This window comes from Camelus dromedarius, chromosome X, assembly GCF_036321535.1.
Source record: "Camelus dromedarius isolate mCamDro1 chromosome X, mCamDro1.pat, whole genome shotgun sequence".
Taxonomy (NCBI): domain Eukaryota; kingdom Metazoa; phylum Chordata; class Mammalia; order Artiodactyla; family Camelidae; genus Camelus; species Camelus dromedarius.
The window spans coordinates 1,534,949-1,544,377 of NC_087472.1; the positions used below are offsets into that span (position 1 = coordinate 1,534,949).

General features: G+C 37.8%; 1 non-coding gene across 1 annotated transcript; it reads right to left on the bottom strand.

The window, feature by feature from the left end:
* Window positions 1-7,269: 7,269 nt before the first annotated feature.
* Window positions 7,270-7,376, bottom strand: LOC116151157 (U6 spliceosomal RNA). Its single transcript, XR_004134933.1, has one exon. It is a non-coding gene; the product is annotated as a U6 spliceosomal RNA (small nuclear RNA).
* Between the last annotated feature and the right edge of the window lie 2,053 nt (window positions 7,377-9,429).

Below are 9,429 nucleotides of genomic sequence, written 5' to 3' on the forward strand. Positions count from 1 at the left end.
GATAATCAACTATTACATAGATTTATACAAAACCTTAAAGAACTAAATCAATGAATTGCTTCATTAACTTCTGCAGCTCTTTTGACTTTGGCACCATTGTTTGCAAAGTTCTTCTCTGTATCTGAGCTATGTCCAGTATTTTCTTTCTTTCCTTCTATTCTTTTAGCAAATGAGCCTAAATTCTTGCTTGTTTTCGCTTGTGGAAAAAGTCCAGTATTTATGTCAAAGGACTCCTCGAGGGTTTCACACTCTCTTACTATTTTCTCTACTCATTTGCAGGAAAACTTAGAGAGATGTATGCCACCAGAGAGGTCTACGGTTATCCAATATGTAGATGACTCACTGGGAGTCTTGGAAATGCAAGAGCAATGCAGAACTGAAACTTTGGTTTTCTTACAACTTCTCCCCGGCTAGGGACATAAGCCTCACTGGACAAAGTGCAACTTTGCTAAACTGAGCTCAAATATTTGAGCTGTCTCTTGTCAGCTGCTGGCCATAGAGTGTTCCAGTCTAGGAGTCAGCCCACTTTGCAGATCAAACTGCCTACTACTGCTAAAAAGAAGAAAGTCAGTTTTAGGGCTAGTACACTATCAACAGCGGATTCATTCTTGCTTTTGCAGAACAGACCAAACCCCAGATGGAGCAACTGCATGGATATCCAGGTCTCTACTTTGGCCCTAGAATCTGAAGAGGCCTTGGAACAACTGGAATTGGCTTCTAGTCTCTCCCCCAGCATTGGGGGTTCCAAACTGTGAAAACCCCAACCTGCTTCATCTGTTTCCTGTAAATGTTGCACCGTTGGTGATGTTTGCTCATGGCTCATGTGCTTGGGGCGAAAGTGCCCCACTTAAGACTTCCTGTACTGCAGCGATGTCATAAAAAGATGGAAGTCTGTTTTGTCTGTAAATAAGCCTGCACCAGCACACAAGATTTTTTGTTTAACACCTTTATTATGGTATGATTCCTGTATAGTAAACTACACATATTTCAGATGTACAATTTGGTGCATTTTGATAGATGTCTACACCCATGAAGCCACCACCACAATCAAGGTAGCTAACATTTCCATCACTCCCCAAGAGGTGTGAATCCCCAGTTTATCCCTTCCCACCCACTTTATACCCTGGTAACAATAAGTTTGTTCTCTATGTCTGTGAGTCTGTTTCTGTTTTGTAGATAAGTTCATTTGTGTCCTTTTTTTTTTTAAGATTCCACATATAACCAATATCATATGGCATTTTTCTTTCTCTTTCTGACTTTCTTCACTTAGAATAATGATCTCCAGGTCCATCTATCTGACTGCAAATGGCATTATTTTATTCTTTTTTATGGCTGAGTAGTATTCCATTGTATAAATATACCACATCTTCTTTATCCAGTCATCTGTCGTTGGACATTCAGGCTGTTTCCATGTCTTGGCTATTGTAAATAGTGCTGCTATGAACATTGAGGTGCAGGTGTCTTTTTGAATTGAGATTCCCTCTGGATATATGCTCAGGAGTAGGATTGCTGAATCATATGGTAAGTTTATTTTTACTTTTTTGAGGAATCTCCATATTGTTCTCCATAGTGGCTGCACCAATTTACATTCCCACCAACAGTGTAGAAGGGTTTCTTTCTCGTCACACCCTGTCCAACATTTATCATTTGTGCATTTTTTAATGATGGCCATTTTGGCTGGTGTGAGGTGATATCTCACTGTAGTTTTTTGTTGATGTTGTTTTTTTTTGGGGGGGGTGATGTAATTAGGTTTCCTTATTTATTTATTTTTAGAGGAGGTACTGGGGATTGAACCCAGGACCTTGTGTATGCTAAGCATGCACTCTACCAACTGAGCTACACTTTCCCCCCTCACTGCAGTTTTGATTTGCATTTCTCTAACAATTAGGGATTGTTGAGCATCTTTTCATGTGCTTGTTGGCCATCTGGATGCCTTCTTTGGAGAAATGTCTCTTTAGGACTTCTGCCCATTCCCTGACTGGGCTGTCCATCCTTCTGACATCAAACTACATGAGCTGCCTGCACACCCCATAAACCAGTCCCCCATCAGTTGCATCACCTGCAAACATTCTCTCCCATTCTGCAGATTGTCCCATATGCAGATGATATCCTCAGCTGACAAATACACAAGTTAATGGCAGTGACTAAAGCTGCAATTCTTGGTTCTGGACTTAAAATGAATATATATTATATATATATATATATATTACATTTATATATAATATATATTATATACATTTATATATGATATATAAATATTAACTAGAAGTTTGGTAACTGTCATACTGCAGGGTGAATTTGGAAAGATAGGGGATTTCTGAATTCCATGGGAACTGAAACATCTCATGGAAAAATTGATAGTTGATTTGTCAGAGGTTTTACAACTGCCGGCTCAGATGGCAGTAAATCATTGCAGAGCTTACACGGAGCAGAAGGATAGAGCTACAAAAACTGCTGTTAAAATATGGTGGTCTCCAACCAGAAAACTACTAGAGCTCATCAATGAATTCGGTAAAGTTGCAGGATACAAAATTAATATATAGAAATCCATTGCATTTCTCTACACTAACAATGAAACATCAGAAATAGAAATTAAGGAAATAATCCAATTTACAATCACATCAAAAAGAATAAAATACCTAGGAATAGACCTACCCAAGGGGGTAAAAGACCTGTACTCCAAAAACTATAAGACTTTGATGAAAGAAATTGAAGACACAAACAGACGGAAAAATATACCTTATTCTTGGATTGGACAAATTAATATTATTAAAATGATCATACTACCCAAGGCAATCTACAAATTCAGTGTAATCCCTGTCAAAATACCAATGGTATTTTTCACAGAACTAGAACAAATAATTTAAAAATTTGCATGGAGTGGGGAGGGTATAGCTCAGTGGTAGCGTGCACGCTTAGTTTAGCATGCACTGGGTCCTGGGTTCAATCTCCAGTACGTCCATTAAAATAAACAAATAAAATCACAAAGAGATATCAGAATGGCCATCATCAAAAAGAATACAAATAACAAATGTTGGCAAGGATGTGCAGAAAAGGGAACCCTTATACACTGTTGGCGGGAATGCAAATTGGTGCAGCCACTGTGGAAAACAATATGGAGGTTTTTCAAAAACCCAGAAATAAAACCACCGCATAGCCCAGCAACTCCACTCCTGAGCATATATCCAAGAAAAACAAAAACATTAACTCAAAAAGATACATACACCCCACTATTAACAGCAGCATTGTTTTAAAAAAATATTTTATTTATTTATTAGTGTATTATTTTTTTGGTGAGGTAATTAGGTCTATTTATTTTTGATGGAGATACTAGGGATTGAACCCAGCACCTCATGCATGCTAAGCATGTGCTCCACCACTTGTGCTATACCTTCCCCCAACAGCAGCACTGTTTATAATTGCCAAGATATGGAAGCATCCTAAGTGCACATCAATAGATGAAAGGACAAATAAGATGTAGCATATACATGCATTGGAATACAACTCACCCATAAAAAAGAAGGATATTCTGCCCTTTGTGGCCCTTCATTCACTTTCTTTTTTCACCTCAAAACCCAGAATTCCATAAATGACATAATATTTCCGTTGCATCCAAAACAACTAAATACCTAGAAATAAACTTAACCAAGGAAGTTACCTGTACCCTAAAAACTGCAAAACATTGATGAAGGAAATTGAAGATGGTACCAAGAAATGGAAAGATAGCCTGTGCTCTTGGATTGGAAGAATCAACATAATCAAAATGCTCATACTATCCAAAGCAATCTACAGATCCAGTGCAACCCCTGTCAAAATACTCACGACAGTTTTCACAGAACTAGAATAAACAATCCCAAAATTCATATGGAGCCACAAAAGACCCCAAATTGCCAAAAGAATCTTTTGTACATCTTTTTTTTCCTCCTTCTTCTCTTTACTCTCCCCTCCTATGGCTTGATGTCTAGAGAAGATCCTTTAGCATCTGTTGTAAAGCTGGTTTGGTGGTGCTGGAATCTTTTAGCTTTTGTTTATCTGTGAAGCTTTTGATTTCTCCATCAATTCTGAACAAGAGCCTTGCTGGACAGAGTGTTCTTGGTTGTAAGTTTCCCTCTTTCATCACTTTAAATATATGGTGCCACTCCCTTCTGGCCTGTAGAGTTTCTGATGAAAAATCAGCTAATAACCTTATGGGAGTTCCTTGTATGTTATTTGTTGCTTTTTTCTTGCTAACTTTAATATTTTCTCCTTGTCTTTGATTTTTGTCAATTTGATGACTATGTGCCTTGGTGTGTTCCTCTTTGGGTTGATCCTGTGTGGAACTCTGCACTTTTTGGACTTGGGTGGCTGTTTCCTTTCCCAAGTTGGGGAAGTTTTCAGTGATTATCTCTCCAAAGATTTTCTCAGGTCCTTTCTCTCTCTCTTCTCTTTCCGGGACCCTATAATGCGAAAATTAGTGTGCTTCATTTTGCCCCAGAGTTCTCTTAAACTATCCTCATTTCTTGTCATTCTTTTTCCTTTTTCTGTTCTGAAGTAGTGATTTCCGCTAATCTGTATTCTAGCTCACTGATCCGTTCTTCTGCCTCATTTCGTCTATTCTTGGTTCCTTGTAGTGTATCGGTCACTTCAGTGATTTTATTCTTCAACTCTGTTTGGGTATTCTGTATATTTTCCACCTCTTTGCTAAAAACTTCACTCTGTGCATCTATACTCCTCTTGAGTTCTCTGAACATCTTTGCCATCATTACATTGTGATTTTGATTTGCATTTCCCTGATATTGGTGATATTGAGCAGTTTTTCATGTTCTTGCTGGCCATCTGCATCTCCTCTTTTGGAAAAATGTCTGTGCAGTTCTTCTGTCCATATTTTAAATGGGTTGGTTGTTTGCTTGTTTTTAATTGCAAAACAGTTGATTTAAAATGTTGTATTACCTTCTGGTGTACAGCATGGATGGACTTGGAGGCCATTTTGCTAAGTGAAATAAGTCAGACAGAGAAAGACAAATACTGTAAGATATCACTGACATGTAGAATCTTAAAAAAATACAACAAATTAGTGAATACAACAGAAAAGAAACAGACTGACAGATGTAGAGAAGGAACTAGTAGTTACCAGTGGGGAGAGGGAAAGCGGAGGGGCAAGACGGAGGTGGAAGATTAAGAGGTACAAACTCTCAGGTATAAACTAAGCTACCAGGATGTACACCACGGGGAATAGAGCCAATATTGCATAATAACTATAAATGGAGTACAACCTTTAAAAATTGTGAATTACTGTATTGTATACCTGTAACTTATAATATTGTACATCAACTATACTTCAATTTAAAGAATGTGATATTGTAAAAATAGGTGCATAAAATGTAGGAGTTTTTTTTTACAATCATTAAACTGTATTGGAGTATAAATAAATAAATAAATAAACTTAATTACCCCCCCCAAAAAAAATTGCATGGAAACACAGAATAACCCAAGTAGCCATAACAATCTTGAGAAAGAAGAACGGAGCTAAAGGAATCATGCTTCCTGGCTTCAGACTATACTACAAAGCTACAGTCATCAAAAGTATGGTGCTGGCAGAAAAACAGACACATAGATCAATGGAACAGGATATAAAGTCCAGAAATAAACCCACGCATGTATAGTCAATTAATCTATGACAAAGGAAGCAAGAATATACAATGGAAGGAACCCTACTTCAGTAAGACACCTGCACCCCAATGTTCATAGCAGCACTATTTACAATAGCCAAGACATGGAAACAGCCTAAATGTCCATCAACAGATGACTGGATAAAGAAGATGTGGTATATTTATACAATGGAATACTACTCAGCCATAAAAACCGACAACATAATGCCATTTGCAGCAACATGGATGCTCCTGGAGAATGTCATTCTAAGTGAAGTAAGCCAGAAAAAGAAAGAAAAATACCATATGAGATCGCTCATATGTGGAATCTAAAAAAAGAAGAAGAAGTATTTCTTTTTTATTTGATCTGTCTCCTAAAGTGAGGGAAACAAAGCAAAAATAAACTAATGGGACCTAATTAAACTTAAAGCCTTTTGCACAGCAAAGGAATCCACTGACAAGACAAAAAGACAACCTACTGAATGGGAGAAGATATTTGCAAATGATATAACTAATAAGGGGTTAATATCCAACATATATAAACAGCTCAAACAAGTCAATATCAAAAAGACAAACAAGTTGCATTGGTGGTTCAGTGGTAGAGTTCTCGCATGCCAAAAAGACAAACAATCTGGTTAAAAATTGGGCAGGAAAATTTGAATACACATTTTTTAAAGAAGAAATGCAGATGTCCAACAGGCACATGAAAAGATGTTCAACGTCGCTCATCATCAGGGAAGTCTAAATTAAAACCATAATGAGATATCACTTCACACTTGTCAGAATGGCTATCATCAAAAAGACCACAAGTAATAAATGTTAGTGAAGATGTGGAGAAAAGGAAACCTTACTCACTGTTGATAGGAATGTAAATTGGTGCAGCCTCTGTGGAGAACAGCATGGAAGTTTCTCAAAAAACTAAAAATAGAACTACCATATAATGCAGCAATTCCACTCCTGGGTAAACATCTGAAAAAAACAAACACCAATCTGAAAAGATGTGTGCACCCCAATGTTCATTGTAGCATTATTTATAATAGTCAAGATGTGAAAACAACCTAAGTGTCCATCAACAGATGAATGCATAGAGGAGATGTGGTGTATTTGTATACACACACACACACACACACACACACACACACTGGAATACTACTGAGCCATAAAAAAAGAATAAAATTTTGCCATTTGCAGCAACATGGATGGGCTTTGAGGGCTTTATGTTAAGTGAAATAGGTCAGAAAGAGAAAGATAAATACTGTATGGTATAACTTTCATGTGGAATCTAAAACATACAATAAACTAGTGAATGTAACAAAAAAGAAGCAGACTCACAGATATAGAGAACAAACTAGTGGTTACCAGTGAGGAGAAGGAAAGGAAGAGGGGCAGTGTAGGGGTAGGGGAGTTTTAGAAAAAAGTTGTTTTGGGATTATATGAAATTTTGTGTGTGAAACTTTAGAAAATTGTTAAACACTATAGAATTTAAAGTATCTTTCATTCAATAAAACAAAGAAACAAAGGAACCAAAAAAAAAAAAACCAAACCAAAACACCAAAACATGGCAGACTCCAAACACAGAAGCTCCTCTTTTAATACAGTAAGAAGCTTTTGTTCGTTTTTTATTTTTTATTTTTATTTTATTTTTTTAATGGATTGCTTCACAAATTTGCATGTCACCTTTGCACAAGGGTCATGCTAATCGTCTCTGTATTGTTCCAATTTTAGTATATGTGCTGCCGAAGCGAGCACTTTCGTTCATTTTTTAAAAAATGCTCCATATGTATAAGTGAATCACTAGGCTGCACACCAGAATTTAACAGAACATTGTGAATCGACTATACTTCTGGCTCCCCAGAAGGAAATGGGGAAATGAACTGAAAAGGATGCTAAAAGAAGTTTGGGGAAAATAGTTCTTACACCAAAATCCCTATTTGCCTGGTTAGTGTTGCTGTGTCATCAACAAAAATCATCTGAGTAAGGAGGGGAATTAAAAAAAAATTTTTTTAATGTTGGTACTGGAGATTGAACCTGGGACCTCCTGCCTGCAAAGCATGCCCTCTACCCTTGAGCTAGACCCTCCCCGCACCGAGGAATTTTAAAGGCACCAAACTCTTACTATGTAGCTAGTAGAACTAATGCTTGTAAAAGGTAAGAGATTTTGCCTAGCCATGGGGTGAGTGACATCCGACAGCCTGAAGCCCTGGGCTTGGGGGTCTAGCTGGGTGGTAGCCAGTGCGCTTGGTGAGTACGAGGTCTTGCCCTCTTCAAAAGCCACTGCTCGGGTAATGGCAGCTTCTCTTAACAAACTCGATTCCCGCTTTGGGGAGTCCAGTGCTTTCCAATCAGACAGAAAAAGTGATTTTATTTCTGCTCTCTTCTAGGATTTAACCACTCAAACTCTAGAAAACTCACTTACCAGGATTTTGCCACCTACTCTGTTAAGACGGCCGTTCACCTCATTAGAAATGAGAGCAAGTCCTCTGAGCACGCATGGTCTAGCTCCTTTTGATCTCCGGTTTGGGAGGCCTATGATTTTGGTCTGAGACCAAGTTCTGCGCCTGATTTAACTGAATCCTTTCATGGTCATGCTCAGTACTCAAAAGTACCCTCCCCTCCCCCTGCCTGTTCTTACAGGCATCCAGGCCATCCTATTCACAGTAGTAGGTATTTAAATTACTTTAAGAATCGCATTTATGAGGCAAGGAGGGCATAGCTCAGCGGTGGAGGGCATGCCTAGCATGCAAAAGGTTCTGGCTTCAACCCGCAGTACCTTCATCAAAAATAAGCACATAACTTCCCCCCAAAAAAGTGTTTTAAAAAATGAGCAAACATGTAATTAGTGAAATAGTTTAATAATGGGGAAAAAAATCATCCCAGAAAGCTCTCAAAGGCCTTCACTCAAGTAGGCTAGCAGCTATAAAAGAGCAGTTAAGACAGCATTCCTAATTCAAAGTCACAGGACTGTTGATATCAAAGGGAACAGTTAGGTACTGGGTTAGGACTTCCGAAAGATTAAACGATGGTAATTAATAGACAAGCAGAAATCTGGCATTTGCAGACAGAAGCTCAAAAGACAGGTCTAATATGACTGGATTAACTTTAGGACACAAGCTCCCCAGATTCCAGTAGGGATGGATAAACAAAGGTTGGGCTTTTATTCCAGCTTAACATTATGATGATTATGACTATTGATTTGGACTGATGCAAGAAAAAAAGGGCCCACAGGACTGCTTTGTCCCAAGACTAAAAACAAATATGGCCATGAACTCAAACACTGGAAGTTCCATCTGTGCTCTTCAACTGGTGCCTCATAAGCCTTCGATGCTACATAATGGCCAAGAGTGTCTTTGCATTTCACTTCTGAGACAGTATTTGAGAAGATGGAACAATTACAGAGGGACCTAAATTATCATGTAAATGTGATGTTATTTAGATATTTGATGAAAACTCAGGAGAGATGTATTTCACCTTACAAGAAAAACTTTTTTTTAACATTTTTCATTGATTTATAATCATTCTACAATGTTGTGTCAAATTCCAGTGTAGAGCACAATTTTTCAGTTGTACATGAACATATATATGTAGTCGTTGTCACATTTTTTCTCTGTGAGCTACCGTAAGATCTTGTATATATTTCCCTGTGCTATACAGTATAATCTTGTTTATCTTTTCTACATTTTTTTAATTTACTTTTTTGGGGGAGGAGGTCATTAGATTTACTTATTTGTGTATTTTTTTAGAGGAGGTACTGGGGATTGAACCCAGGACCTTGTGTGTGCTAAGAATGTGCTCTACCACTTGA